We start from the raw sequence: 9,521 nt of genomic DNA on the forward strand, positions 1-9,521 counted from the left end.
CCCCTGGGACCATGGCCCACGACTCTGGAGGGGGTTTTGGCGCTTTGTTTTTTTTTTCTTTTTTTTTTTTTTTTTTTTGAGACAGAGTCTCGCTCTGTTGCCCAGGCTAGAGTGCAGTGGCAGGAACTTGGCTCACTGCAAGCTCCACCTCCAGGGTTCACACCATTCTCCTGCCTCAGCCTCCCAAGTAGCCAGGACTGCAGGCACCCACCACCACACCTGGCTAATTTTTTTTTTTTTTTTTTGTATTTTTAGTAGAGATGGGGTTTCCCTGTGTTAGCTAGGATGGTCTTGATCTCCTGACCTCGTGATCTGCCCACCTTGGCCTCCCAAAGTGCTGGGATTACAGGCGTGAGCCCAGCCAGTGCTTTCTTGACTCAGGTGTGATGTGTCCCTCCTCTTTCTGCTGTACGAACAGCAGTCTCGGTGGTTAGCAGCACAAGGTAGGGTCCTTCCCAGGTGGCTCAAGTTTTCCTTCTTTCCACCCTTTGATGAGAACATGATCCTCAGGCTGGTGCTGGTTTACCGGAGATTCCAGGAGTGGTACCTGTGCTAAAAGACTTTAGTTTTGAGGGAAAGGAAAGTGGAAGATAAACGAAGTAAATGATTTCTAAGAAATTCATCTTTTGTTTTAAATGTGGGGACATCAGCAGTGGATTTTATAGTCCTTGGTGTCTTCTTACTGAGAAATTTCCTTTGGCACCTATTTTTATTTGTTTTTAGACCAAAGAAAGTCAAACACCATTTTATATTTGACAACGCTTCCTGTATGATTTTTATACCTGATAAGCTAAATTTCACCTTTGTATTAGTGTGTTATTAATGTTGCAATCAATTTTAATAAAATCATGTAGACATATTTATCTAATTTTAACGTCTAACCATAAGGTAAGATTTTTATAGACTCTTTTTAACCTTTTATAATTTTTGTTAAAGAGCAGGTTAGTGCTTTAAGAAAAATCTATTGTGTTTTTATTTTAATATCCAGTTCACAGAAAAACTGGATGATATCCTTTTAACTTTAGCCAATATGTTTACACACAGAATTTCCTTTATAATTAACATTTTAAAACTTGCTTAAACCTTCAAAACAAAGTTGTTTTTTTTTAACCTTTTAATGTAAGTAAAAATCCACATTCTTATGCCTCCTTATAATCCTTTTACTAAAAGTATATTTTACTTTCCTTATACACCTTGAACATAAACTGTTTCTTCAATAGTTTTACATTCAGGAGGCCTAATTACTGTGACATTATACAACATTTCTTGCATAAATTTCCTTTTATAACACACATTTTTTTTCACGACTTTCACAGACAATTGGTTGACATGCCTCAACTTTCTGACTTGTTGCAAATGTCCCTTTCTTTAAACAACCAGTTAATTTATTTTAGGACAAGAATTTACCATATAACATTCTTTTTACATAAATTCTCCTCCCACCCTCCCTCCTTTTTTTCCCCAAAGATGATAACCATTCTTTTCCAAAGCAAACTTCCTTGATGTCTGTGGACTAGACAGCCTAAGGCCACAAGATGAGAAGTTAGGATAATACATGTGACACTGTTAACTTTTAGCAAACTTTACTTTTGTTGAAAACCTTGTAAGTCTGGGATTTCAATTATCCTTTGCTGTTAATAAGATCTTGTTTAGTCCAAATTAACTCAGAATTGGTACAGATGGTTCCTTCATGGTTCTGTAAGTACTTTAAGGCTTGGCTGAGTGCAAACAGCTCACACGTTTGAGCAGACCAAGTATTGGGCAATTTTCCTGACTCCATTTCTACGGGAGTTTCTCCATCAATCACTGAATACCCATTGTGTCTTTTTCCCTCAGTCACCCGGAGGAACCATCTATGAATAAGTGCCGTCCAGTCTGGAAGGGGGTTTCTCCTGCGTCTGGTCAAACCTTTGCATGGTAATCAATTAAATCTAAACATGTATGTTCTTTCCTTAGATTTGGATTTCTTGTCAGGAAACTTGCTGGGTTGAGTGAATTATCAGTGGTCAATGTTAAATCATCCTTTTCTAACAGAATGGCCTCATACTTAAAGATTCTCGCGTCAGTAAGCCATCTCCCTGCTCTTTGGTTTAAGATAGTTCTAACTTGGTGAGGCTTGCTTACTGTCAATTTTCCTCCAAAGGTTAACTTTCTGCTTTCCTTGACTAGTATTGCCGTAGCCGCGATGCATTGAGGCCATCCATAAGTGACTGGGCCTAAGACCTTTGATAGGAAGGCTAGGGGCTGCCGGCGGCCTCCGTGTTCTTGAGTGAGCACTCCTAAAACTACCGCACTGTCCACATTAACAGAAATGTGGAATGGCTTTTCTAGGGAGGGTAAGGCTAAAACAGGGGCAGTTATGAGCCTTTCCTTTGGCTTCTTGACTTGATCAGCTTCCTCAGAAGTCCACGGGAGATGGTTAGGCTTCTCCTGGGCAAGTTTTTGATATAACAGTTTACTGTGCAGTGCATATGAGTCAATCCATAAGCGGCAGTATCCGACTAACCCTAAAAAGTTGCTGACATGATTCTCCTCGATTCGTTCAGGCCGTATGCTTCACTTGTCGGCACTTATTAATTGGCCTAAATATTTAACTTCTGGCTCTACATACAGAAGCTTTCTTTTTGAGACTCGTAGTCTCTCAAACTGCAGATGGTTAAGAATATGTGTAGAGAAGTCACCTCCTCTATATCTTCACCAGATATGAGAATGTCGTCCGTGTACTGAAGAAGGCATATTTGTTCTGGAAGGCATATTTGTTCTAGGATGACAGCTTTTTCTAGTACTTGTTCTAAAATGTGGCCGAAAAGATTAGGGGAGCCCTGAGTGGGGGTCCTCCCACTCAAAAGCAAATATATCTCGGCTATCTTCAGCGAGGGGAAATGCCCAAAAAGCATCCTTCAAATCTATTACAGTAAACCATTGATGATTATATGGACTGGTAGTACTGGGGTGTTATAGGACATACAGGGCTCAAGAAGCCCATCCTTCATAAACCCTTTGATTATAGGTTTTAACCCTATCCTACCTTCTAGGGGAATAGGGTATTGCTTCCTTCTTACTACTTCTCCCAGGATTTTTAGCTTGATGTGGATCAGAGGGACTTGGAGTTTCCGTCGGTTTTCTTCTTTGGACCAGATATTAGGATTAATCTATCTTTCATCTGTAGTGGTGAGTAGGTTTAATGAGGTGAGGAATCCTCTTGGGCTGACTTGTAGACCTATGCCTAACTTGAACATTAAATCCCTCCCCAGTAAATTAGTTCTTGCTTCAGGGATTAACAAGAACGGAATATAAGCTAATGATCCTGGTATCTAACTTCTGTGCTTTCTAAAATTTTTGCTCTAAATCCTTCCCCTTTTACCCCAGAGACTAAAAGTTCCTCTGAGAAGGAGACAACATTAGATGGGAGGGAAACAAACAGGGGAGCAGGCAGTCCCTGAGTTGACTAAAAAGGTGATAAGTTCATATTTAGGTCCAACCTCCAAATTTATCAAGGGCTCCTGGTGGGACTCAAGATAAAAGAGAGAGCCTCTGAACCCCCTATTCTTCCTCCAAAGTCATGAGTGGAAGGGCTTCTTTTTCCTTTCTTAGTTTGGGACATCCTCATTTGAAGTGATCTGTTCTTCCACATCTATAGCACCTATCTTGTCCTTCCTCCCTCTTAGTTATGGGATTCCTTAACCCTGCTCCTCCATACTCTTTAGAGGGTCTGGTAGGTGAGGACCTTGGTCCTCCAGATGGAGGCTGGGGTTCTTTTAGAGAGGGGTCTTTACGTTGGGAGGGAACAGGCTGGTGGGATGGTAATTCCCAAGAGTCAGAGTTATAAGAAGGAAGGATAACGTGAGTAGAGGGGGAATTGGAATGGGATCTGAGGTGGCAGCGCTGTCTGAGGGGAAAGATTGGGGACACTAACTGGGGCACACTGAGTCTAGGGGATCCCATGCACTGGAGTCTTTAGGCATGACAGCTGGTTCCTCTGACTTTTCATTTTGAGGTGCTGGATTGGGTTCTTCCCTATTTAAGGGAAAAAGGAGGGCTGGTCCTTGCCTCCAACAAAGGGCATAGCCTAGTTCTCCTTGAGACACTGGACCTTTATCATTAACATATTGGATTAGAAGCTGACACGTTACATTCTCATTCGACACAAACTTTGGCCAGAAGATTGAGAGTTTGAAGATGGGTCCCTGAGTCCAAATAAAACAGCAATATTTTATCATTTGTTGCTTTTTTCTATATTCAGTCCTTTCATTATCCTTCCAGTGTTTTAGCATGAGACCTAGGGGGCTATCTGGGGGGCTATCTTTGTTACCATCTTTATCCCCTTTGCTCCCTGTCTTACTTGGCGTATTTCTCATCTTGATGGTTTTGGGGTAAGGTTCAAGTTTCAATTTCCCTTGCTGGAAATTTTTCACCTTGTGGGGTGAGGCTCAATATCCCCCACTGGCAATTTCTTGCCTTTTGGGATAGGCTCAATTTCCCCACTGGAAATTTCTTGCCTTTTGTACTACTGGAGGTTCGTGTGAGGTTCAATCCCCCACAGCGGGGATGTCTTGCCTCTTTTTAACCTCTACGCTACCCTGACAAAGGAGTACTTCACTGCCCCCTGCCCACTCCCCGCGGCTTTCTTACCTTAGTCCTGACCACCAAGGAAATACTTTACCGGCTCCCGTGGCTTCTCCTTCCTTGATCTGTGCACAGAGTCACTGCTGCAGTATGTGAGGATCCTTTAAGCTTGGTGGCTGGCTTTTTTTTTTTGTCCCCTGCGTTGCTGAGAGCTAGGGTTATTCCTTGCACTGGGTGGGTCTTGATTTCTCACCCCTGAAATCATCTCAAGTGGGCAGGGTGCTCCTCCTCTTGAGAGAGAACCAGAGGCCAGCCCCGGAGGGGAATGTAATCACAGGCAAGCCCCCAAATTGTTATATGTAAAGTTTTGGTGCGACAAAAGAAATAGCACTCGAATATAAAATTTTCTTTTTGATTCTCAGGAAGGTAAGGTACTTCTATAGAAGGGTGTACCCTCACAGATAGAGCAATGGTGAGTGCACACTTGGACAAGGGAGGGGAAGGAATTCTTATCCCTGATGCAAGTGGCCCCTGCTGCTATGTCCTCCCCCAATTGGCTAGGGTTAGACCACACAGGCTAAACTAATTCCAATTGGGTAATTTAAAGAGAGTGATGGGGTGACTGGTTTGGTGGGAAAAACGGTTATGACAGAGCAGGTAATCAGAATGAGTCAGGGTGGAGTAAGTAATCGGAATGAGTCAGGGTGGAGCAGGTAATTGAAAAAGTTTGCTTTATGAGGAAGTTAAGTTTAAAAGTAGAAGGCAAAGAATTGAACATACTGACATATTGATTCTTTGAAAAGAAATTTAGGACTCATATCTAACAGTAAGACTCCCGTCTCTACAAAAAAATTCTAAAATTAACCAGATGTGGCATGTGCCTGTGGTACCAGCTACTCAGGAGGCTTAACTGGGAGGATTGCTTGAGCTCTCCCACCTCAGGAGTTCAAGGCTGAAATGGGCTATGGTCATGCCACAGCACTCAGATCTAGGCAACAGAGTGAGACTATGTCTGGAAGAGAAGGAAGGGAAGGAAAGGGGAAGGGAGGGGAGGGAAAAATCTTTTAATCCTGGCTGGGCACAGCCCTGGCTCACATCTGTAATCCCAGCACTTTGGGAGGCTGAGGCAGTCAGGTCACTTGAGTCCAGGAGTTCTAGACCAACATGATGAAACCCCAAAATACAAAATTTAGCAAAAAATACAAAAATTAGCCAGGTGTGGTGTCATACACCCATAGTCCCACTTTGGGTAGCTGAGGTGGGAGGATCACTTGAGCCTGGGAGGTCAAGGCTGCAGTGAACCTGATTATGCCACTGAACTCCAGACTGGGTGACAGAGTGAGATCCTGTTTAAAAAAAAATACATAAAAATAATCTTTCTTTCTCTTTCTTTTCTTTCTCTCTCTCTCTCTCTCCCCCTTTCTCTTGTCTTCTCTTTTTTCTTTTTGAGACAGAGTTTCACTCTTGCTGCCCAGGCTGGAGTGCAATGGCACGATCTCACCCACTGCAGCCTCTGCCTCCCAGGTTCAAGTGATTCTCCTGCCTCAGCCTTCCAAGTAGCTGGGATTACAGGCACCCACCACCATGCCCAGTTATTTTTTTTTTGTATTTTTAGTAGAGCTGGGGTGTCATCATGTTAGCCAGGCTGGTCTCAGACCCTTGACCTCAGGTGATCCACCCACCACTGCCTCCCAAAGTGCTGGGATTACAGGGGTGAGCCACCATGCCCAGTAATAAATTTCAACAAAGAAAATATTACAATATTGTTACAGGAACACCAAGTTCGTATGCCTGCTACATAGTAATAGACCAATACACTGAGACAGCATGGTTTGCAGCAGAGAAAGAGTTTAATGATTGCAGGGCAGCCAAGTAGAAAGGCAAGAGGAATCCTCAAATCCATATCCTCTGGGGAGTTCTGGACTGGGATTTTTAAGGAGATTGTGGAGGGCAAGGGGCTGGAAAATTGTGGCTGTTCATTCATTGTGGTAAGGGGATGAAATCATCAGGATGTGGAAACTTCATTCGTTGGTGAGTCAGCTTCTCATAGAATCCTACAGACCAGCTGGCATCAGTAGTTTCAGTATGCAGGGTCTGAAAGAATATCTCAAATGGAAAACAATATTTCACAATGCTTAAGTTGCTATCTCTAGTACAGTTAAGGGGAAGTATAATCTTGTGACAGAGTTTGTGTGATTCCGGTGCAGTAGGCAGTAAACAACTATGAGGAAACAGGTCAGAGAACAAGCTGACCTAATAATTAATGCTGAATGTGCTGCAAGCTTGGTTTGTTTTCATTTCTCCCTCTCCCCTTTTCACTGATTAATTTGATAAAGTTTATAAGGAACAGTTTTGATCCTGTTAAATTTCTTTTAATTTTGGAGCACTGACTTCATTTTTCTGCAGTCTGTATTTCCAGGATGGCTATTCCCAGTTTTTTTGCTGGAATAAACTCATTCAAACTGAATTCTAATTCTTTTGGTTATTTCAAGTTGACAGTTTTATAGAGCTATATATACCTTGTTACCTGACACATCATTTAGCTATTTATTATTGTTATTTATTTCCTGTCTTTTATTTTATTTTCCACTAAAATATAAATTCCACAAGGGCAGAGATTTGCCTATTGGGTTAACCTGTATGTCCTCCAGAACCTAGTATTTCATGAGGTATATAAACCACATTTTCTTTATATGTTTATTTTACTGGACACCTAGGTTGATTCCATATCTTGGCTATTGTGAATAGTGCTGCAATAAATAGGTGGAGGCCAATTTCTCTTCTATGTGAAGATTTTCTTTTCCTTGGATAACTTCCCAGTAGTAGGATTGCTGGATCATACAATAGTTCCATTTATCTTTTTTTGAGACAGAATTTCCCTCTTGTCACCCAGGCTGGAATGTAATGGTGCCATCTCAGCTCCCTGGAACCTCTGCCTCCTGGGTTCAAGCGATTCTCCTGTATCAGCCTCTCAAGTAGCTGGGATTACAGGCACACACCACCATGCCCAGCTAATTTTTGTATTTTTAATAGAAATGGGGTTTCACCCTGTTGGCCAGGCTGGTCTCGAACTCCTGACCTCAGGTGATCCACCCACCTCGGCCTCCCAAAGTGCTGGGATTACAGGTGTGAGCGACCATTCCCGGTCCTATTTGTCATTTTTTTTTGTTTTGTTTTGTTTTTGAGGCGGAGTTTCGCTCTGTCACCCAGGCTGGAGTGCAGTGGCCGGATCTCAGCTCACTGCAAGCTCCGCCTCCCGGGTTCACGCCATTCTCCTGCCTCAGCCTCCCGAGTAGCTGGGACTACAGGCGCCCGCCACCTCGCCCGGCTAGTTTTTTGTATTTTTAATAGAGACGGGGTTTCACCATGTTAGCCAGGATGGTCTCGATCTCCTGACCTTGTGATCCGCCTGTCTCGGCCTCCCAAAGTGCTGGGATTACAGGCTTGAGCCACCTCGCCCGGCCTATTTGTCATTTTTAAAGGGAGCTCCATACTGGTCTCCATAGTGGCTGTAAAGGTTGCATTCTCACCAACAGTGTGCCCTTTTCTTGGCTAGGTGCGGTGACTCATCCCTATAATCCCAGGACTTCGGGAGGTCGAGGCAGGAGGATCACTTGAGTCCAGGAATTTGAGACCATCCTGGGCAACACAGTGAGATTCCATCTCTGAAAAAAAAAAAAAGGAAAGAAAGAAAAATTCCCTCTCTGCATCCTCACCAGCATTTGTTGTTTTTTGTCTTTTTGAAATTGTCATCCTAATTGGGGTGAGAGAATACCTCACTGTGGTTTTGATTTACATTTCCTTGATGATTGGTGATATTGAGCATTTTTCATATATGTGTTGGATTTGGCCATTTGTATGTCTTCTTCTGAGAAGTGTCTATATCTATTATTTGCCCATTTTAAAATCAGATTATTTGTTATTTTGCTATTGTGATATTTCAGTTCCTTGTATATTCTGCATATTAATTTCCTGTCAGATGAGTAGTGTGCACATCTTTTCTCTCATTCTGTAGGTTGTCTTTTCACTCTGTTGATTGTTTCCCTTGCTGTGCAGAAGCTTTTTAGTTTGATATAATTCTATTTGCTTATTTTTGCTTTTTATCCTATGCTTTTGAGGTCTTATTCATAAAATCTTCTCCCAGACCAATGTCATGAAGCATTTTTCCTATGTTTTCTTCTAGTAGTAGTATTGTTTCGGGTTTTACATTTAGGTCTTTGATCCATGTTCAGTTGACTTTTGTATAGAGTGAGAGGTGGGGATCTAGTTTCATTCTTCTCTATATGCATATCTAGTTTATCAAGACACATTTTTTAGAGACTGTCCCTTCCCCCATGAGCGTTCTTAGCACCTGTTAAAAATCAGTTGGCTGTAGATATGTGGACTAATTTGGGAGTTCTCTAGTTTTGTTCTGTTGGCCTATGTGTCTGTTTCATGCCAGTATCATGCTGCTTTGATTACTCCAGGTTTGTAGTGTATTTTGAGGTCTGGTAGTGTGATGACTCCAGCTTTTTTCTTTCGCTCAGGATTGCTTTGGCTACTTGGGGTCTTCTGTGGTTCCATACAAATTTTAGGATTTTTTTTCTATTTCTGTAAAGAAGGTCATTGTTATTTTAATAGCAATTGCACTTATTCTGTAGATTACTTGGGAGAGTACTGTCATTTTAAGAATATTAATCCTTTCAATCCATGAGCTTGAGACAGCTTTCCTTTTTTTTTTTTTGAGATGGGGTAACACTCTGTCACCTAGGCTGCAGTCTGGAGTGCAGTGGTGCAATCTTGGCTCACTGTAATCTCTCCCTCCTGGGCTCAAGTGATCCTCCCACCTCAGTCTCTCCAGTAGCTGGGAATACAGGCATGTGCCATCATACTTAGCTAATTTTTGTAGTTTTTGTGAGATAGATTCTTACTATGTTGTCCAGACTGGTCTGGAACTCCTGGACTCAAGTGTTCTG

The sequence above is a fragment of the Rhinopithecus roxellana genome, chromosome 16 (genome assembly GCF_007565055.1).
Source record: "Rhinopithecus roxellana isolate Shanxi Qingling chromosome 16, ASM756505v1, whole genome shotgun sequence".
NCBI classification, from domain to species: Eukaryota; Metazoa; Chordata; class Mammalia; order Primates; family Cercopithecidae; genus Rhinopithecus; species Rhinopithecus roxellana.